Here is a 23522-nt window from a genome sequence, read left to right on the forward strand (position 1 = left end):
TAGTTTTTTTCCTCCTCGCCTTCAAAAAATCATAACTCTTTTATATTTTCATCCACAGACTAGTATGAGGGCTTGTTTTTTGCGCCAACAGTTGTCCGTTGTAATGCCATCACTCACTTTACCATAAAATATATCGCGTAACCAAAAAATACTATTTGTGTGGGGAAATTAAAAAGAAAACCGCAATTTTGCTAATTTTGGAAGGTTTCGTTTTCACGCCGTAAAATTTACGGTAAAAAGGACATGTGTTCTTTATTCTTTGGGTCAATACGATTAAAATGATACCCATGATAATGTACTTTTCTATTACTGTTGCGCTTAAAAAAGATCGCAAACTTTTTAACCAAATTAGTACGTTTAATCCCCCTATTTTGAAGACCTATAACTTTTTCATTTTTACGTATAAGCGGCGGTATGAGGGCTAATTATTTGTGCCGTGATCTGTACTTTTTATTGATACCATATTTGCTTATATAAAAATTTTAATCCATTTTTTATTAATTATTTTTTGAATAAAATGTTATAAAAAAGCAGCTATTTTGGACTTTGGATTTTTTTCCGTTCACGCCGTTCACCGTACGGTATCATTAACATTTTATTTTAATAGTTTAGATATTTACGCACGCGACGATACCAAATATGTATATAAAATATATTTTTAACACTTTTTGGGGTGAAATAGGGAAAATGGGACAATTTACGTGTTTATTGGGGGAGGGGGGGTTTTCACATTTTTTTTACTGATTTTTTTTACTTTTTTTACTTTTATTTTTACACTTTATTAGTCCCCATAGGGGACTATTTATAGCAATCATTAGATTGCTATTACTGTTCAGTGCTATCGGTCATCTTCTGCTCTGGTCTGCGGGAAGGCAGATCAGAGCAGAAGACGCCGGGAAGGCAGCGGAGGCAGGTGAGGGGACCTCCATCTGCTGTGCTGGATGATCGGATCACCGCGGCAGCGATGCGGTCGATCCGATCATCCATTTTAGTGACCTCAATGCTGCAGATGCCGTGATCTCACTTGTGTGAGTCTACAACCCACACAAGTGGCTCAGGTAGTGCAGCTCATCCAGGATGGCACATCAATGCGAGCTGTGGCAAGAAGGTTTGCTGTGTCTGTCAGCGTAGTGTCCAGAGCATGGAGGCACTACCAGGAGACGTGGAGGCAGCAGGACTGCTTCCTCCGCCTTTGTGCAAGGAGGAGCAGGAGGAGCACTGCCAGAGCCCTGCAAAATGACCTCCAGAAGGCCACAAATGTGCATGTGTCAACTCAAACTGTCAGAAACAGACTCCATGAGGGTGGTATGAGGGCCCAACGTCCACAGGTGGGGGTAGTACTTACAGCCCAACACCGTGCATTTGCCAGAGAACACCAAGATTGGCAAATTCACCACTGGTGCCCTGTGCTCTTCACAGATGAAAGCAGGTTCACACTGAGCACATGTGACAGACATAACAGAGTCTGGAGACACCGTGGAGAACGTTCTGCTTCCTGCAACATCCTCCAGCATGACTGGTTTGGCGGTGGGTCAGTAAGTATGTGGGGTGGCATTTCTTTGAGGGGCCGCACAGCGCTCCCCTCCATGTGCTTGCCAGAGGTAGCCTGACTGCTATTAGGTACCGAGATGAGATTCTCAGACCTCTTGTGAGACCATATGCTGGTGCGGTTGGCCCTGGGTTCCTCCTAATACAAGACAATGCTAGACCTCATTTGGCTGGAGTGTGTCAGCAGTTCCTGCAAGAGGAAGGGATTGATGCTATGGACTGGCCCGACCGTTCCCCAGACCTGAATCCGATTGAGCACATCTGGGACGTCATATCTCGCTCCATCCACCACAGACTGTCCAGGAGTTGGCGGATGCTTTAGTCCAGGTCTGGGAGGACATCCCACAGGAGACCATCCCCCACCTCATCAGGAGCATGCCTAGGCGTTGTAGGGAGGTCATACAGGCACATGGAGGCCACACACACTACTGAGCCTCACTGTGACTTGTTTTAAGGACATTACATAAAGTTGGATCAGCCTGTAGTGTGGTTTTCCACTTTGATTTTGAGTGTGACTCCATATCCAGACCTCCATGGGTTGATACATTTGATTTCCATTGATCATTTTTGTGTGATTTTGTTGTCAGCACATTCAACTATGTAAAGACGAAAGTATTTCATACGATTAGTTCATTCATTCAGATCTAGGATGTGTTATCTTAGTGTTCACTTTATTTTTCTGAGCAGTGTATAACATGGTGGCAAAATGGTTAGAAGAGGAAGCGCGCCACTTTCTTTGTCCCTATTTGCGCCTGTCAGAGCTGCATTGTGTCTAGGTCAGTCTCCAACACTTAGGGTCTTTGCAACTTGTGACACGCTTTTCTGCTAATAGGAAGACTTCAGTCTAATAGGTGAACAAAGTGTCCCCAATGTGTCAAAGGGATGCACACCAGCACAAAAGATACACAAAATTAATTTAGTGCGAAGTAGAAGCGGGTCACAGAGAGGCAACTCATTACGCTGAAACCATAGACAATACAGAATTTATCATCTGCGCTAACATTGTGGCAATGCAACAGGTAGACACTATACTACTGTATATCATTGTGGGGAAAGGGAACATTGCATAATATTTAATTGGACAGAATTTATCTCCCTGGTGGTATTATTGGGAATTCATTTATAGTTAAGCTCTGTGTTTGACTTATTTGGGTTTTAAGTCAGAAAATGCAAATGCTAGAATCTTTGTCATTTAGCGGCATTGCTTTATGTGCAGTTTTACCTATTTTGTATAGGTCATTTTATTGCTAGTATAGTAAGTTTGAAGAAAAAAATACATAGATATGAGATAGATAGATATGAGATAGATGATAGATAGATAGATACATACAGGGCCGGCGCTACCATAAGGCAGCTAAAGCAGTTGTTTAGGGTGTCGGTGGTGGAGGGCAGAAAAGTCTGAACTAATATGATAATATTAAATCAAATATATGGTCCATAGTAACAAATTGTATATATATATATATATATATATATATATATATATATATATATATATAATAAAATAGTACTTTAAATTGTATTCCCAACTCAATAACTAAATTAGAGTCACATGTGACTAGTAAATTACTTACAATAACAAGTCAGAGGAGGAAGAGGAACGCTCATTCTCTTGTATACCGATGAGGTATTAGTCCTGAACATCACTAACATAATCGTCACTGGTTGGCTCCCATTTCACATACAAGTGACATGAATGTACTCACTTATACTGAGCTGCAGTGTCCATTGAGGGATGCGGGTTTGGGATAAAATGCCTTACTTACATAGTAGCCATGATGTCCCTAGATCTGGCCTGAAGCCAATTCAGATCCCAGAGTTTATAAGAATTCCTTCACCTCAAATACTCTTAAATAAAATTCTATAAACACCTCCAATTTTCCCTAAAATAAGACTTAATCCAGGAATTGTAGGTTCTTCACAGGTGACAACCACAAGGTCTAGCTCTACACTATGCTGTTTCGAACAGGATTTCCTTTTCCGAGCAAAGGTTGGGCTAAGGAGGCTCCACCCACAGACCAGAACTTTCTATAATGCAACTTCTGCTTGGCAATGTTAATGAAAGGGGACATCACAAATAACAAGTAGTGTTGAGCACAAATGTTCGTAATGCAAATTTTCATCACGAATATCGGCACCTCGCGTCTTCGTGAATATTTAGAATATAGTGCTATATATTCGTAATGACGAATATTCATTTTTTTTGTACTTTTTTTTTCACATGCAGATTTTCCATGGAAAAAAGTGAACGAACATAGTGAATATGCAAATTTTGCAAACATAGGACAAATAATCGTCAATACATTTATGAAATATCGCAAATTCGAATATGGCCCCTGCCGTTCATCACTAATAACAAGAACACATCAGTGTATATGATAGATAGTTCTGTTCAAAGCATAGGCGATAAGATGTCTGATCGTGTGGGTCGCACCGCTGGTGACCCCCGCGATCTCCTTGCTGCACCCGGCATTCGTTTAGAGGCTCGTGACGTCACGACCATGCTCCATTCATGATGTCACGGCCACGCCCCTCAATGCAAGTCTATGGGTGGAGGCTTGACAGCCGTCACACCCCCTCCCATAGACTTGCATTGAGGGGACATGGCCATGATGTCACGAGTGGGGTGTGGCAGTGATATCATGAGCCTCCGCCCCGCATCGCCATTCATCCGGCATGGAGAAAAGTTTGCTCCATGCACCGGATTTCTGAGGTACCGCAGCCGAGATATCGGGGGTCACCAGCGGTGGTACCCCTGTGATCAGACATCTTATTCCCTATACTTTGGATAGGGGATAAGATGTCTAAGGGGAGAGTACCCCTTTAAGCCAATCTCTACCAATACTGTTCAAAATGGAACTATGCATTTGGGAGCTTTAGCGGCTGTTCAATAGATCTATAACCACCTAATACCTTTACCACAGTCTCTCTGAATTAAAAAATTTGGATGACATGCTGCTTTAAAGGAAAACTGTCAGCCTGCTACCTCCCCTCCCCCCTGCACTAACCAGCAGTACTGGCTGGTAGTGCAGGGGACGCTGATCAGTTTGATGCCTACCGTGCCCGGATCCATCCCACCATTCGGACGAAATCTGTTTTCTGTATATGCTAATTAGGTGCTAACTGCCACAGGCCGGGCTAACTGGCACTCTGACATCAGCGCCGCCGCCCTCAGTGCTGCCCAGCTCATCAATATTCCTCCCCTTCCTCCACCTCTCCCTCTTCTCCCTGCTCTGTAATGAAGAGAGAGAGGCAGAGGGAAGGGAGGAATATCGATGAGCTGGGCAGCACTGCGGCCAGCGGCGCTGATGTCAGAGTGCCAGTTAACCCGGCCTGTGACAGTTAGCACCGAATTAGCATATAGCATATACGAAGATTTCGGCAGAACGGCGGGACGGATCTGGGCACGGTAGGCATCAAACTGATCAGCGTCCCCCGCACTACCAGCCAGTACTACTGGTTAGTGCGGTGCTAGCAAGCCGACAGTTTTCCTTTAAAGGGGTTATCCACCATAAGGTGATTTTTAGTACTTACCTGCCAGACAGTAATGGACATGCTTAGGAAGGATCCATGCTTGTCTTGGAGGTAGACGGCTATGTTATGAGTCAACCGTAACGCTGAGGCTATCTTTTTGTGAACTGGCTATTTCCTGTTGGAGTTCCCTCCCTCCAACTACAAGTCCCATGATTCCTTGTTTGTGAGTGTGAGGTCACTTTTATCTCTCCCACGCATCAGCCACCCCACAATTTAAAACACACCTGTGCATGCAACAGACCAGTGTTTTCTACCCAGGGTGCCTTCATCTGTTACAAAACTACAATTTCTTGCAGAATTATTCCCCCCTGCCACCCAGCGGTCGCTACGTCCATTGAAGCAAAGACAGGCTTCCTGATGTAATGTCTTGGGCCACACTACAAGCTGGAAAAACCTGAGATGACACTAATTTTTTATGCTGTTAAAAATAAACATTGGGTCAAAAATCACAGAAGAATTGCAAGACCACCATTAATAAACTATGTTATAAACTACAACAACTTTACAGCCCCCGTAGCATAGTCAAATAAATATAATACCCCTTCAAGGAGGCTTGGAAGCGAATCCCATCCTGGTCTGTGATTGGTATTCATCTCTGTAGCAGACTAAAGAGACAAGCAGGAGGGGACTGGAAGAAGAGCCAGAGCTGCGTGGGACCAGTGGGGAATCGGGGGTAGGTAAGTATAGTTTCTTTGTCTATTTTATCATGGCCCCAGTGTTGTATTTTTATATCAAAAGGGGACTAAAAAAAGGTGGGAAAAAATAGTTATTAAATGTGAATAAGCCCCTCTCCTAATACGAGTTTGAATCATCTCTCTTTTCCCATTTCTCAAATAAAATAATGTAAATAATGATATTTGGTATTGCAGCGTGCAGAAATGTTCAACATATTAAAATAAAACATTAACGAAACTGCACGGTATATTGCGTAAATGAAAATAAATACCAAAATCCAATATTGCTAATTTTTGGTCACAAATATATCAGAAAAAAACTCAATAAAAAAAAACAAAAAAACGAATGTCTAATCAAAACAAAAAAAGATCTGCAGATCACTGCGCAAAATATAAGCATTCATACGATGCCATCTACAGCAAAATAAATGTTATAGGGGTTAAAAATGTAAATTTTTAAGGATACTCATCTTCTCTGAAAAACGTTATACATATTTTAGAAGTAGTAAAATAAAACAACCTACACAACTTGGGTATCATTGTAATCATGTTGACCTACAGAATAAAGGTAACCCAATTAGCAAAATTGGGTTCTCCTTTTCAATTAAGTCCCAGAGATAATTTTTGTGTTTTCAGCAGGGGGGTTGCTGGGTCTCCAAAAGACCCAGGGCTAGAGCCCATAGCCTAGCCACGCCCCCTAACAACACCCTCAGACACGCCCTTAACACGCCCTCAGACACGCTCCTAAGAGAAGGCTTAAAGCATTATCAAGGACATTACTCTTCCATTCTGGTGATCAGTGGGTGTCCCAGCAGGCAGACCTCACTGATCACATAACTATCCTGTGAATAGGAAATCATTTTACATTTTGGGAATTCCTCAATGGTTGATGTGATGTGATCATGAATCATCAGTTTTGGCATTTAGAATTCTTTAAATTTACTGTTTACTCCGTTCACCCATAATAATAAAATATAAAATAATAATAATAATAATAAAAATATTTTCAAAGATCAGACATTTACACATGTGGCAATACCAGATATATAGTGTTTTTTTTTATTATTATTATTATATTTTAACATTTTTAAATAGGAAAAGGGTGAACATTTTTATTTTTAATGGAGAGGAGGGTTATATATTTTTTAAATCTTTTTATTTTTTTTTCTACCTGGCTGTTTAACAAATAAAGGGGGAACATCATGCATTTTTCTTTGTTTTTTCATCCCTTAGAGCCATAAATGTATGCTACAGAGAGTAAAGTCTGTCTGCCACGAGGAGATGCTGTTATGCGCGGAGGGTGGGAGAACAGTGGGACCGACAGGTGCCAGGTGCATTATATCACTTTCCAGAAGCCACAGCTGTCTTAAAGCAACAGTGGCAATAAAAAGAAAAAAACTGCGGTAGCCAGAGACCCCCGGCCTATGGACCTGAGACCTAGTGCTACAGCCCTGTTAGCCTCCCCCCTAGCAACGCCCTAGGTTTTCGGTAATTCTTTTTTTATTTTATTTTTTGTAAAATGAATGACGGCATTACAAAGTGAAACTTGTGGTGCAAAAAACAAGCCCTTGTATGGGTCTGTAGGTGGAAAATTGAAAGAATAATGGTTCTTAGATGCGAGGAGAAAAAAAAAAAATGAAATAGTATATGAAAAAAATTGCTGCATCCTTAAGGTAAAATTCTATTAAATAAAATAAAAAAGAAACAATAAAATATAGCCCTATAATTTACAAAAAAAATTCCTGAATTCCACATTATCTAATTGCAAGATTGAAAACGTATAATGGGCGTCATCAGGTGTTTGTGCCGTCTCTTATCTTCGAGCGCTGGATTTGAAACACTGTACCCCCGCAGAAGGCTTCATCTACATGGGAGAGCTCGGAGATGTGATAATCCTTCCCAGCCACGTCTGGTGGAGCTGAACAATTTTAACCTGAACGATTGTGTCAGTTTCTAAGGATAAATTGTTCCTAATTGTGTTCTCCATTTCCACGTGTGTTGACATCACGTCTCCCGACTGCATCTACAAACTGATTATTCTGTTTCTTCTCTATGCAGGTTCATGAAAGGAGCAAAATGACGGAATTACGGGTAATTTGCCAACCCCGTAACCCTACAATTATTCTGAGTGATGGATCTCATAGCGCTTCTGCTTAGAAAGGACAATCACAATGGAAATTTTGAGCATTCTAGTTGCCTTTATTATGGTTTCCTATTGTATAAAGCTTCTCATCAGAAGCTGAAGTGCTTCGTAAAAATATGTAATTTCTGCAAAAATATTCTTATGAGAGACACAACGATTGCATGGAAGAAGCATTGTTGCAGGATAGTGATATTACTCATGTATTTTATGGTAGTGATATATCTCACAGCTAGTATATTAAAACAAACATCAAAACAATGCAATATATAGCCAATAAAGTAACATGTACTGTATTACAGTACATCTAGAGTAGCGTGCCTCCAGCTGTTGCAAAACTACAACTTCCAGCCTTTGGCTGTCCGGGCATGCTGGTAGTTGTAGTTTTGCACAAGGTTTATGCTGGGTGTCCCTGATGTAGATGTCACTTGACAGGGGGGTGTAGAAGCCCCACAACTACCTTTCTGCTGAGGATGCTGTTCCCATATGCAAAGTGCAGAATTGATACCTCTGGACAAAAGAATTCCGTGAGACAACAAATTTTTTTTGTGCAAATACTTCTCTTTACTCACTCAGTAGTGGTCCTGCGACAGGACAGGCAGCACTAACTCCAACCCTGGGCCAATAAAGACATAAGTGTAATTCAGAGAGGCCCTTGTTCAGCTTTCTCCTCTCCAACCAAGATTAAGTTGGCTCTCAGAAATTGGACAATAAGGCTAGGTTCACACTGTGGAATTTCTAGGCAGAATTTCTGCCGGAGATCGAGCCGACGGCACTAGGACCATGCGGACTACATTGCCGTCCCCATAGATGGCAATGCATTTCTGAGCTGATCTCCCAAAAGATCCACCCAGAAATGTATTGCAGTCTATGGGGGCGGCAATGCAGTCCACGCGGTCCTAGTGCCGCCGGCTCGATCTCCGGCAGAAATTCTGCCCAGAAATTTCACAGTGTGAACCCAACCTTACAGGAACAGTGACTGTACAGTAGATCCCTGCATCGGGATTGGGAACCCAAGGGACCAAATAAAAAACTTATGGGGCGGACGGTAATAAGGCTGTTGCGGGTGGGAGCAGGCGGTCACAGAACATACAGCGGGTCCCTCAAAATTCTGCGCAGTCCTGCAAACCTCTAAAATGATGAAATGGCACAAGGGGCTGATGAAAGGGCACAGGGGGGTGTCAGTGAAATGGCATAGGCAGGGGATTTAATGGCACAAGGGGCTACTATCTCTAAAAGCTGTGACTAAATGTTTGCGGGAGCGGGCAGGATTGGACACACGTTGCAGGAGCGGGCAGGAATGGAACACAAACCTTGAGGGAGCGGGCGGTAATGGTCAAAAATCTAGCGGGCGGGGGTGGGATTAATTGAACACTTCAGTGCATGGCTCTACTTTACAATGACTAGGCAATGCCTAGACTGGTTCTAGCAGATCTAATTCCTCCCCTTCTCCTGGGAGAGAGAGGTTGGACTAGGGACTTCTTCTGCAATCCTTGGCTAGGAGTATCATATGACCAAAGCATCATTCTTCTGTGTACAGTAAATACAAGAAATGGTAACCCTTTACACTTTTATTACCTTAGAGTATACAAAAAATACAGCTTTTGCATTAACTCTCCAGTACCAGATATACATTTATGCATAAAGCTAACTTTCTAGACACTCGACAACTGTCGTAGGATAGTGGCTGCAACACTTGTACTTGAACACTATATCATATTTGACACAACATTGTACACTTTGTTATGTCAAGTGCTGGTACTGAGGGGTAGCTGCAGAGACTCAGACCACCAAAGAGAATCCTTGCATTATGTTCTGCTCCTTCAAGATGGACACTAGGGCAGGACATGGTGGTATTCTGAGGCAAGAGCTTCAGAATACCCATCATCTCCCAACCTCTATAAAATCCAGCTCCAACCAATATACAAACATTGGTGATAGAATGTGTCATTCTATGTAGCTCAGTGATGCCAGTGCGGTCCTGTATTAGGAGCCAGCAACGCAACAACTGACATAATATCTTGTGCCAGCAACCAAGAGGGTCCCATAGGCTTACAATATAAGTCCACGTGGCACTGAAAGGACACACTAAGCATGCTCTTCTTCCGTCTGGATTTAGCGATTGGTCAGAATATGAATGCATAGACCCTGACCAATCCCTTTTTATACATGTCTCTGCTACACCTGAAATGCTTTTTTGAAGTGACTCTTTCTCTTTGATCTCATTTGTATGTTAAACCCACATACCGCTATACGTGAACTTGCGCCATCCTGTATCCCTTTGCATTGCAGAAATCACACCATCCCACATAAGTTTGTTAGGTTAGGGGACAGATGCAATGAAACATAACTACAAAAGCAGACTACACAGGGCTTGAAGTCTGCTACCATGGTGACACATAGCACTGAAAAGGAGCTGTAGAAGCAAAACAAAAGAAAATCTTTAATTAAGACCTAAAGAGAAATTACTTAATTTTTTTAATTTAGATGTACTGTACTAGAATAATGGAAACATGGTGAACACAGCCTTAAAGGAGTACTCCGCCCCTAGACATCTTACCCCCTATTCGAAGGATAGGGGATAAGATGTCTGATCGAGGGGGTCCCGCCGCTGGGGACCCCCACGAACTCGGCTGCGGCACCCCAGACGTCCGGCGCACGAATCGAACTTCATTCCGTGCCGGATGACTGGCGATGCGGGGAGGAGGCTCGTGACGTCATAGTCACACCCCGCTTGTGATGTCATGGCCATGCCCCCTCAATGCAAGTCTATGGGAGGGGGCGTGATGGTCGTCACGCCCCCTCCCATAGACTTGTATTGAGGGGATATCTTTACTTTCTATGTAAAGTGAAAACAGAGAGGTGTGGGTTATTGAGTCAGTCATTGCTCCTTTGGTGAGATGGTTAGATAGAGCATCTGGCATCACGTCTCTCCGCCCTCTAGAGGCCAATAAAATGGTTAGGCAAAATATAGCTCCCCCTGGAGACCATATGCTTAAACACAGTTGCCTGGTATCATAAATGGTTTACAAGGTAAAGAACCCATGTTCTTTAATAAGTCATTTTCCATGTGGTTGAAGCCGTCTCGCCTTTTTTTTCTCATTTCTGAGTCATTATTTTGTTCCACACAAATTACTTTTATTTTATCGTTGACTTTTTCTATTTCCACCGTGAAACTTTCAGCCTGGATGAGGTGCAGGGGAGTGAATTGCTGAAACACTCAATTGTTAGCGGCTATCATTATTCCTTACCATAGGATTGATGTCATTATATGAGGGGAACAGACGCCTCATAACTTCAGAACTTTCTTTCCTCTCATAAGAAAACACAATGTTCAGGAAATAGGAGTAAATAAGCCGCGGCTGAAAATTGTTGTGTCCTAACTTCCTCATATTCCAAAGACAGATCAAGGGCTAAACTTCTGTTAACCTTGTAGGAAAATGACTTGATGCAGTATATCAATATTTTCATATGTTTCTATCAATTCATCTTATATCTATCTATCTATCTATCTATTTATCTATCTATCCAACAAAAGCAGCAGCACTCTGGTCTAGATAAATATGTGTCAGGCTTTATTAATCAGATGCAGCGAAGTTTCGAGTGTCTCACACGGTCTTTGTCAAGCAAGTAAAGTGTACAAGTGATTACATTATATAGAGTAGTCACATGTGCAAAGATTTGCTAAATTAATTGTCACAATACAATAACAATATCAATTACAGTGATCATAAATTGTCTTATGATCACTGTAATTTATATTGGTATTGTTTTGTGACAATTAATTATGCTATTTGTTGCACATGTGACTACTCTATATAATGTAAACACTTGTACACTTTACTTGCTTGACAAAGACCGTGTGAGACACTCGAAACTTCGCTGCATCTGATTAATAAAGCCTGACACATATTCATCTAGACCGGAGTGCTGCTGCTTTTGTTTGATTGGTCTCTATGGGAGCCTTTGACCTAGGCTTGGCCAACTTGTACCCGCATTAATTATTGTGAGTGCGGTTCTCTTTTGGAATATATCTACCTATCTATCTATCTATCTCATATCTATCTATCTATCTAGAAAGAGTACTTCCAGCTCACCCCATGGCTTGATAAAGGCTTGGAGAGCAAGCCGAAACGTCGCTGTTCAGTTTTTGGTGAATAAAAACCACTACTTTTTCACTAATTGGAGTGCTATTGTGCCTGCTTTGAATATCTATCTATCTATCTATCTATATCTATCTATCTATCTATCTATCTCATATCTATCTATCTCATATCTATCTATCTCATATCTATATATCTATCTCTTATCTATATATCTATCTATCTATCTCATATTTATCTATATGTTATATAATATATTATATCTATCTATCTATCTACACATCCAGTAGAGCAGCACACAAAAAAACAGAAAAATAGAGATAAGGTGCAAGCTGTATGGGAGCCCGGGTTAGAGGATCCACTTCACATAAATTCCAAGAAGCAGCAGCAGACAAACAAAATCGTGTCAAAAAGGTGAAGGTTTATTCCATAGAACCAGTGAACAAAGTTGCGAGCAACGTTTCTGTGACCTCACGTCACCGTTATCAAGCTCACGGTGACGTAAGGTCACAGAAAGGTTGCTCACAACTTTGTTCACTGGTTCTATGGAATAAACCTTTCCCCCTTTTGACACGATTTCTTGGAATTTATCTATCTATCTATCTATCTATCTATCTATATACAGTGGTCCCTCAACATACGATGGTAATCCGTTCCAAACGGACCATCGTTTGTTGAAACCATCGTATGTTGAGGGATCCGTGCAATGTAAAGTATAGGACAGTGGTCTACAACCTGCGGACCTCCAGATGTTGCAAAACTACAACACCCAGCATGCCCGGACAGCCAACGGCTGTCCGGGCATGCTGGGAGTTGTAGTTTTGCAACATCTGGTGGTCCGTAGGTTGAAGACCACTGGTATTGGAGGTTATACTTGTCACCGCTGCCCTGGATGTCGCCTTGCATCGCTGACGCCGCGTCCCCGGCGCTCCGGCAAGGCCTCTGCTTCCCCGGCATCCTCGCTCTCTGTCGCCGCCATCACGTCGCTACGCACTCCGCTCCTATTGGATGACGAGACGGCGTGCGCAGCGACGTGATGACGATGATGGAGAGCGCCGACGATGCAGGGGATCCCGAAGAGGATGCACCAGAGCCCCGAGGACAGGTAAGTGATCTTCAGCGGACCACACGGGGCACCTTAAACGGCTATCCGGTGGCAGCTGAAGCAGTCTGCGCTGCCGGATAGCCGTTTATGCGATGGCCCCGACATACAAAAGCATCGTATGTTGATGCTGCCTTCACCATGCGATGGCCTCTGAAAGGCCATCGTATGTTGAAATGATCGTATGTTGGGGCCATCGTAGGTCGGGGGGGGTCACTGTATATATCTATATATCTATCATATCTATCTATCTTTCTATCATCTCTAGTACTGGCTATATCCAGGCAATGTTCTTCTGATCTATCTGCATTAGTAAATACTTGTATTCCCCATTAATACAATATTGAAGTATAATTGCCCAACTGGTAACACTAAGCCTAGGTTAACACTACAGAATTTCCGGTCTGACAAAATCAGGCCTGAAGAGGTGACAGGTTTACTTTAAAGGGGTACTCCGCCCCTAGACATTTTATCCCTTATCCAAAGGACTCTGGGAACCCCCGCGATCTTGGCTGCAGCACCCCAGACATCCGGTGCACGGAGCAAACTTTGCTCCATGCCAGTTGACTGGTGATGCATGGCTGGCGGCTCGTGACGCCAATGCCATGTCCCCTCAATGCAAGTCTATGGGAGGGGGTGTGACGGCCATAAACTTGCATTGACGGGGCAGAGCCGTGATGTCACAAGCCTCCGGCGCTGCACCAGACGCTCTAAACGAACGCTGGGTGCAGCAGGGAGATCGCGGGGGGTCCCCAGCGATCAGAGATCTTATCGATAAGATGTCTAGGGGTGGATTACCCCTTTAACTCTATCACAATATACAGGTAAGCAGGGGATTTGGTGCTCTGTGCCAGAAATAGTAAGCTCTAGCACCAATGAAAGTATATAGAGGTAGATTTATCAAAACCCGTCCAGAGGAAAAGTTGTCCAGTTGCCCATAGCAACCAATCAGATTGCTTCTTTCATTTTTAACAAGGCCTCTGCAAAATGAAAGCAGCGATCTGATTGGTTGCTATGGGCAACTGGGTAATTTTTCCTTTGCGCAGGTATTGATAAATCTCCCCCATAATGAGAGGAGGTTAGTATGGTGTAAAGCAGTGGTCTCCAAAATGTCTGTGGAGAAAAAAGTGTGGTGTCCCGGTACCGTATTGCATACCGTACCTTATATGGTGGCCCCCAAAGTCAGAGTAACTACGCTCAGGTAGGGTCCCCCAGGTGGGACAGCCCCTAGTCACCTCTTCTCTACTATAATTCTGTGGTGTTAATATATGTACATATTTAATAATAATGTATAGTATACTTACCTTGTCTAGTGTCGCAAGACCTTAGGTCATGTGACCATGTTGAATCCTCTATGGTATGTTAGAGGACCTTTGGAGGTCCTTGGGTCACATGTTACCCATAATTCTATGTAAAGGTGATTGACTTCAGTATTGGACCAATTAGCTCTAGTCCAGCCCCTGCCCATATAAGGGAGCTGTAGCCAATTATCGCTCTCTTGGGTTGCTGCTCTCGTGGATGCTGGACTAGCAGGACGGATCTGCGCAACTTTCAAAGACACGCTAGGCCAGAAAACCTGCCGGCCTCAGCACAGAACCTAAACCGTGAGTTCTAATCTAATCCCCGCTAAAGCTAGCGTGACTACTGGACCGCAACTAAATTCCCTAAATCCAGGGGAACAATCTAAAGACTCTAAATTGCTTAAGGTCCCAACCTTTGTCAATCTCCAAGAGAGCTTGCAATTGTAGAGACTGTTCCTGTTGTGAAGTTGCATAAAATCCTCAGTAAAAGTTCCAACTGTTTTCAGCAAACTCTCCGGTTGTGGGCATTTGATTATTTTATACCTCCCTATCGCTCTTGGGAAGCGTGGCGGTAGGACAAGCATTACAGAGGAGCCTTCACCCTGGCATCACGAATAGCAAGGGTTAACCAGACACCCTTTAGTCACTGCACAGCAACACCCCATATACCCTACTCCCCCAGGCTATCACAAAAGGAACAAGACCGACGGACGGCGCCTTGTGTATTACCCGGAGGTAAAATAGTGATGAGTGGGGGGCAACCCCGCAGAGGTTATAGATGGCTGCTCACCTGGTGATAGTAGTAATGCGTATGTAACCTGCAATCAAATTGGGGTACTGTTAGTGCGAGCCGCTGCTGAGCCAAAAGGGTTGCAGGCGGAGACGTCGTCCTGGAGTAAGTAGTAGAAGCAAGGCAGGAAAAAAAAAACGTAAAATTGGCGCTGCTGACTCTTGTGCGAAGGAATAGGTAAAGCCAGAGGTATTGGAAAGTCCTCAGCAGGACATTTTATTTGAAAGAAAATAAAAAAACATACGCGTTTCGGGAGGATCCCTCCCTTCCTCAGATCCTCCCGAAACACGTAATCTTGTCCGTTTCTACTGTCTCCAAAATGTGGCTTTTCCAGATGTTGCAAAACTTCAATTCCCAGCATGCCCGGACAGCCAACGGCTGTCCGAGCATGCTGGGAGTTGAAGTTTTGCAACATCTGGAGGGCCACAGTTCAGGACCACTGGTGTAAAGCTTACTATTACCACCATTTTCTCTGTTTTCTCCATTTTCCTTCAATTTTGCTAGCTTGAACAAAGAACTAAAGGAGGACTCCGGGGATAGGAAGTAGTGGCAATCTTAATAATCGGCGCATGACTATGTACCATGTGAAACCCCGCTGGCCAGCCCTGGTGGAGAGAGAGGGATGATGTACAGCATCCACCATTAGCACCTTACATCCTAATAGAAAGCAGACCATAGCTGCGCAGCCCTGGAGTCGTAATGTTATCCTCTCCCGTGGACGCCTGCGTTTTGTCACCACAAAAAGTCGAAAATGTCCTGGCGGTTAACTCTTTTCGTGCCGAATGAGGAAGTATAAGGTCTGGCAGCCATCTTCCCTTTAGAACTGCAGAACCGAGAACCTTTTCATGTGTCTACGGTAGTGTTTCCCAACCAGGGTGCCTCCAGATGTTGCAAAACTACAACTCCCAGCATGCCTGGGGAGCTTTTGGCACCTGGAGGCACCCTTGTTGGGAAACACTGGTCTACGGAATGGAAGGGGGTGAATCTGGTCCCCTCAGCGACGATACCACCTACGTCTCGCTATGGCCTATCACAGGTCGGTACTGTCTACCAGCTACTAAGATATATGGTTGTCATGTGGCTGAGCTTGTATCTGAGTATTGTGAGTTAAAGGGGTACTCCGGTGGGGGAAAAAATGTTTTAACTCAATTGGCGCCAGAAAGTTAAACAGATTTGTAAATTATTTCTGTAAAAAAAAAAATCTTAATCCTTCCAGTACTTATCAGCTGCTGTATGTTCCACAGAAAGTTAAAGGGGTTCTCCGGTGCTTAAACATCTTATCCCCTATCCAAAGGATAGGGGATAAGATGCCTGATCGCAGGAGTCCCGGGTCTGATTACGGGCGGCTACAGGGCGGGCGGCGTGTGACGTCACACCTCCGCCCCCTTGTGACGTCACACGCCGCCCGCCCTGTAGCCGCCCGTAATCAGACCCGGAGCGAACACGCTCCGGGGACTGATTACAAACGGGGTGCCGCGTGCATTATCCCGGGGGTCCCCAGCGGCGTGACTCCCGTGATCAGGCATCTTATCCCCTATCCTTTGGATAGGGGATAAGATGATTAAGCACCGGAGAACTCCTTTAAGTAGTTCTTTCCAGTCTGACCACAATGCTCTCTGCTGACACCTCTGTCCATGCCAGAAACTGTCCAAAGCAGCATAGGTTTGCTGCAGGGATTTGATCCTATACTGTTTTGCAACCAGTGTGCCTTCAGCTATTGCAAAACTACAACTCTCAGCATGCACTTAAAGCCGAAGGGCATGCTGGGAGTTGTTGATATGCAACAGAAGGCACAACTACAACTCCCAGCATGCCCTTTAGTAGTTTGTGCATGCTGGGGATTGTAGTTATGCAACTGCTGTAGGCACACGGCCCCGACTTCAATTCCAAACCAATTTCTTCTCCAAAAGCCCAATGGTTCTCCTTCTCTTCTGAGCATTGTAGTGGCCAACAGAGCACTTGATGTGCCCACATGGGGTATGTTCTTACTCAGAAGAAATGGGGTTACACATTTGGGGGGGCATTTTCTCCTATTACCCCTTGTAAAAATGTAACATTTGGGGGAAAACCAGCATTTTAGTGAAATTTTTTTTTTTTTTTTTTTTTTTTTTGCTGTTCTGGCACCACAGGGGCTTCCTAAATGGGACATCCCCCCAAAAACCATTTCAGAAAAATTCACTCTCCAAAATCCCATTGTCGCTCCTTCCCTTCTGAGCCCTCTACTGCGCCCGCCAAACACTTGACATACCCATATGAGGTATTTCCTTACTCGAGAGAAATTGGGTTACAAATTTTGGGGGCATTTCTTTCCTTTTACCCTTTGTAAAAATTCAAAAACTGGGTCTACAAGAACATGCGAGTGTAAAAAATGAAGATTTTGAATTTTCTCCTTCAATTTGCTGCTATTCCTGTGAAACACCTAAAGGGTTAACAAACCTTTTGAATGTCATTTTGAATACTTTGAGGGATGCAGTTTCTAAAATAGGGGTCATTTATGGGGTATTTCTAACAGAAAGGCCCCTCAAATCCACTTCAAAATTAACTGGTCCCTGAAAAATTCAGATTATGAATTTTTTGTGAAAATTTTGAAAATTGCTGCTGAACTTTGAAGCCCTCTGGTGTCTTCCAAAAGTAAAAACATGTCAATTTTATGATGCAAACATAAAGTAGACATATTGTATTTGTGAATCAATATATAATTTATTTTGAATGTCCTTTTTCCTTACATGCAGAAAGTTTCAAAGTTAGAAAAATGCTAAATTGTCAAAATTTGCAAGAAAGGATTCAAGTAACGACAAAAATTTACCACTAAGTTAAAGTAGAATATGTCACGAAAAAACAGATTTGGAATCAGAATAAAAGGTAAAAGCATCTCAGAGTTATTAAGGGGAAATTGGGCTGAGTTCCTAAGGGGTTAAAGGGGTACTCCCATGGAAAACTTTTTTTTTTTTATTTTTATATATATATATATATCAACTGGTGCCAGAACAGATTTGTAAAGTACTTCTATTAAAAATTTCAATCCTTCCAGTACTTATTAGCTACTGAATACTACAGAGGAAATTATTTTCTTTTTGGAACACAGAGCTCTCTGCTGACATCATGACCACAGTGCTCTCTGCTGACACCTCTGTCCATTGTAAGAACTGTCCAGAGTAGGAGAAAATCCCCCTAGAAAACACATTCTGCTCTGGACAGTTCCTAAAATGGACAGAGATGTCAGCAGAGAGCAATGTGCTCGTGCTGCCTCTGTAGTATTCAGCAGCTAATAAGTACTGGAAGGATTAAGATTTTTTAATAGAAGTAACTTACAAATCTGTTTAACTTTCTGGCACCAGTTGATTTAAAAAAAAAAAAAATGTTTTCCACCGGAGTACCCCTTTAAGGGGATTATTTCCACACGTCCATCCTAAAGTATTGTCAAGGGGCGGAGTACCCCTTTAAGGGGATTATTTCCAAACATCCATCCTAAAGGAAAGTCCTCGGGGTCAAGGACTACCATCGATTGTGCAGCTTGTAAGGGCACACAGGGGGATCTACAGGTTAAGTAAGCCACAAAGCCTTCCGTGACCACAATAGAGGCTTAGCCTGGGGGACTACCACCCTCAGTTGCCCTTGACTACTTCACTCATCCTGCTCCTCGTCACCACAGGTCATTAGCCCCAACACATTTGGTGCTTTCTAGCAATGTACAGGGATCCCTCAAGTTACAATGGCCTCAACATACAATAGTTTCAACATACAATGGTCTTTTCTGGACCATTGTAAGTTGAAACCAGACTCAACATACAATGTACAGACAGTCCAGATCGGCAAAACATGTCAATGGCTGGAAGAACCGACCAATCAGAATGGGCAATTTACTGGTAAAACACCTGTATTACTGAAGCGCATGCACTGACTGGTGTCTGGTAGCGCCCCCTACAGTACAGGGAGGTATTACATGTTCTGTACTCTTTACCTGTATTACTGAAGTGCATGCACTGACTGGTGTCTGGTAGCGCCCCCTACAGTACAGGAAGGTATTACATGTTCTGTACTCTTTACCTGTATTACTGAAGTGTATGCACTGACTGATGTCTGGTAGTGCCCCCTACAGTACAGGGAGGTATTACATGTTCTGTACTCTTTACCTGTATTACTGAAGCGTATGCACTGACTGATGTCTGGTAGCGCCCCCTACAGTACAGGGAGGTATTACATGTTCTGTACTCTTTACCTGTACCAGGGTTACCTGCTCCTTTGGACACCAGGTGAGGGCGGCTCCATGCTACTTTTTTAGGACATTGCGTGTTCTGTACAGGACCCAAAAGAAGCTTCTGTCCTCTACATAGACCAGTGTTTCCCAAGCAGGGTGCCCCCAGCTGTTGCAAAACTACAACTCCCAGCATGCCCGGACAGCCAAAGGCACTGAAATAGACAGTGATTTACAGCTCCCAGCAGATCTTTCTTACTTTTATATGTAAGGATTTGCTTTATCTATAATAATTATCTACTTATTTTTCTTTAATCCTCACTTTTTCCTATTTTTTGGATGACATTTTGGTGGCTTCCGAACCAATTACCAGGTTTCCATAGAGTTATGGCCTCAACATACAATGGTTTCAACATACAATGGTCGTCCCAGAACCAATTAATATTGTAACTTGAGGGACCACTGTAAATAAGAAGGCGATATTAGGAAGTGTAAAGGCTAATAATATTCATAGCCAAATCTGAGGTGGGTTTTTCCGAAAATTTGGGCAGGAACCCAAAGCTGAACCTGGGATTCCTGCTGCAGATCGGCTCCGTTATACAATGTAATGGAACTAATCAGCTGCTTTTACATTCAGAATCCATAGCAATAATGAATTGCTGCAGGGCGTCCATTATTACTCACAGATTTCTTCCGGAGAATGTAAATGAGGTATAATATATCCCAAAGAAACCATAACAAGACCTTAAGGTGGCACGTCCCTAAGACCAGCCCTGATATTCATTCACTCTAGAATTAAAGGGGTATTCCAGTGAAAAACTATTTTTTTCATATCAACTGACTCCAGAAATGTAAACAGATTTGTAAATGATTTCTATAAAATAAAAATCTTAATCCTACCAATACTTATCAGCTGCTGAGGTTGAGCTGTTCTTTTCTGTATGACCACAGTGCTCTCTGCTGACACCTCTGTCCATGTCAGGAACTGTCCAGAGCAGGAGCAAATCCCCATAGCAAACCTCTCGTGCTCGTGGACAGTTCCCGAGACAGACCAAGGTGTCAGCAGAAAGCACTGTGGTCAGATAGAAAAGAACAACTCATCTTCAGCAGCTAATAAGTACTGGTAGGATTAATATTTTTTTTATAGAAGTAATTTACAAATCTGTTTAACTTTCCAGCGCCAGTTGATATAAAAATAATTTCACTGGAAAACCCCCATTAAGAATTCTGTTATTTACTTATACAGAGTAATTCTGTTCCGCACAATTTGCAAGATCCCTGCTTGCTGCCAGTGAACAGAAACATTCATTATTGACATTTAAACCCATCCTGATAATGTCCATTGGTAGGAAGTGTATAGCTCCTCGCAAGTAAGAATTTCAATATACTTTTTTTGTTTTTTTCCAACAACAGCAGCTCTAGAAAGTTCTATAAACCTTACCTGGAATTGTAATTCAACTCTATTTGAGTCAAAAAAAAGTTAAGCTGTACTACCCAAGGTGGCCTATAGTCAATAGTGATGCTGTTTTTAGGCACCTTGAGAACTCAGGGGTGCCACAGTATTCCACAGTATTCCAGTGGGGAAAACCTATACAGGACAAGCTAGGACACATGTGGCTTAGTGCATTATAGGATGTGAAGTCTCTAGGTCCCTAGTGTCTCTTGCTTCCGGCTGTGCACAGTGAGTGACGTCATTGTGCATGTCCTAAAGGTAAAGATGCTCCCGGCCTCTATTGGCTGCAGAAAGAAGCTGCCTGCAGCCTAGAAGCAGGAGAGGTTGGAGGGGACTGAGAGGAGCCAAGAAGGTATCCTTTTTTTTTTACTGTTTATATATATATATATATACTAGCTGAGTACCCGGCGTTGCCCGGTTTTTCCTTCCTAATCCTTGTTGGGGAGGAAAATAAACAAAGGAGGAAGCTTTTGACTTCATATGCAGTCCTCATATATTGTTGTCATATCCCAACCCCACATCCCAACCTCCTATCCAGTCCTCCTATCTCGACCTCCTGTCCCGACCTCCTATACCGTCCTCCTATCCCGACCTCCTATCCCGATCTCCTATCCCGTCCTCCTTTCCCGACCTCCTATCCCGACCTCCTATCCCGTCCTCATATCTCGACCTCCTATCCCGTCCTCCTATTCCGTCCTCCTATTCCGTCCTCCTATCCCGTCCTCCTATCTCGACCTCCTATCCCGTCCTCCTATCCCGTCCTCCTATCCAGTCCTCCTATCTTTACCTCCTATCCCGACCTCCTATCCTGTCTTCCAATCTCGAGCTCCTATCCTGACCTCCTATCCTGACCTCCTATCCTGACCTCCTATCCCGACCTCCTATCCCGTCCTCCTATCTCAACCTCCTATCTCAACCTCCTATCCCGTCCTCCTATCCCTACCTCCTATCCCGTCCTCCTTTCCCGTCCTCCTTTCCCATCCTCATATCTCGACCTCCTATCCCATCCTCCTATCTCGACCTCCTATCCTGTCCTCCTATCTCGAGCTCCTATCCTGACCTCCTATCCTGACCTCCTATCCCGACCTCCTATCCCGACCTCCTATGCCGTTCTTCTATCTCAACCTCCTATCTCAACCTCCTATCCCGTCCTCCTATCCCGTCCTCCTATCCCGACCTCCTTTCCCGTCCTCATATCTCGACCTCCTATCTTGACCTCCTATCTCGACCTCCTATCTTGACCTCCTATCCCGTCCTCCTATCTCGACCTCCTATCCCGTCCTCCTATCCAGGCCTCCTATCCCGTCCTCCTATCCCGTCCTCCTATCCCGACCTCCCATCCAGACCTCATATCCCGACCCGTAATATGTGTACCAGATATTGAAATAGCTCCAGCCATATGGAAATTATATGGGAACATACATTTCCCATTGATTTGCATGGGACTTTAAACAAAAACTCCGACCCTCACAAATGGGGGTGGTTAAGGGTTAAATTAACTATCCTATATTTTAAGTGGACATATAAGTAACATGTGACCAAGTATTATCGAAATATCTCCAGCCGTTTGGAAGTTATGCAGTAACATATATTTCCCATTGACTTGTATGGGACTTTAAACATAAGCCCCGCCCCTGGCAAATGGGGGTGAGTAAGGGTTAAATCACCTATCCTATGTTTGTTGTTGACATATAAGTAACATGTGTGCCAAGTTTCATGTTAATATCTTTAGCCGTTTGAAAGTTTTTGTGGAACATACATACATATATACATACATACACACATATATACATACACACATACATACATACACACACACACACGTTGAGTTTTATATATACAGTGGTCCCTCAACATATGATATTAATTGGTTCCAGGAGAACCATCATATGTTGAAACCATCATATGTCGAGTACATATGTCTATGTAAAAAATGGTAATTGGTTCTGGTGCCTCGGAACCATTGTATGTTGAATACATATCTCTATGGGAAACTGCTAATTGGTTCTGGGATGACCATTGTATGTGGAGTGTATGGGGAGTGTTTAACAAACCAGGGTGCCTCCAGCTGTTGCACAACTACAACTCCCAGCATGCATGTACAGCCATTGACTGTCTGGGCATGCTGGGAGTTATAGTTTTGCAACAGCTGGAGGCACACTGATAGGGAAACATTGATGTATGGGGTGTATAGTGTGTATATGTATTGTATGTGATGTGTGACATCGCATACAGTACTGTACAGTTCTTTAAATACCTTCAGGGGGGACAGAATGTCCTCCATTACCATCCTGCCGATTACAGCTCTATAGGAAAGGAAGGGGAGGGCAGCCAGCAGCTCATTGGATGCCTGCAGCAAGATGCTGCAGGCTATTGGCTATGGCTGCACTAGGGGGGCGGGGCTTACACGGAGCTCACAGTGGAAGCCTGTATGAGTTAGCAGGACAGCATGTGAGTAACAGGAGGCAGAACGGGGCACACGGGGCACATTATACAACTATCTGTCAGTTACTGAAGTTGTCAGCGCTGTCAGATAGCTGTTTGTATGATGGCCCCGACACACAGCAGCATCATATGTCGATGCTGCCTTCAACATACGATGGGCTCTGAGAGGCCATCATATGTTGAAATGATCATATGTCGGGGCCATCATAAGTCGGGGGGGTCACTGTATATAGATAA

At 43.5% G+C, this 23522-nt stretch overlaps 1 long non-coding RNA gene across 1 annotated transcript in view; it reads right to left on the bottom strand.

Annotated features, from left to right (window-relative positions):
- The window catches only part of LOC130267443 (uncharacterized), a 116784-nt gene that overhangs the window by 62984 nt on the left and 30278 nt on the right, over positions 1–23522 (bottom strand). The window lies entirely within an intron of this gene.

This window comes from Hyla sarda, chromosome 4 (genome assembly GCF_029499605.1).
Source record: "Hyla sarda isolate aHylSar1 chromosome 4, aHylSar1.hap1, whole genome shotgun sequence".
In the NCBI taxonomy this organism is placed as follows: Eukaryota; Metazoa; Chordata; class Amphibia; order Anura; family Hylidae; genus Hyla; species Hyla sarda.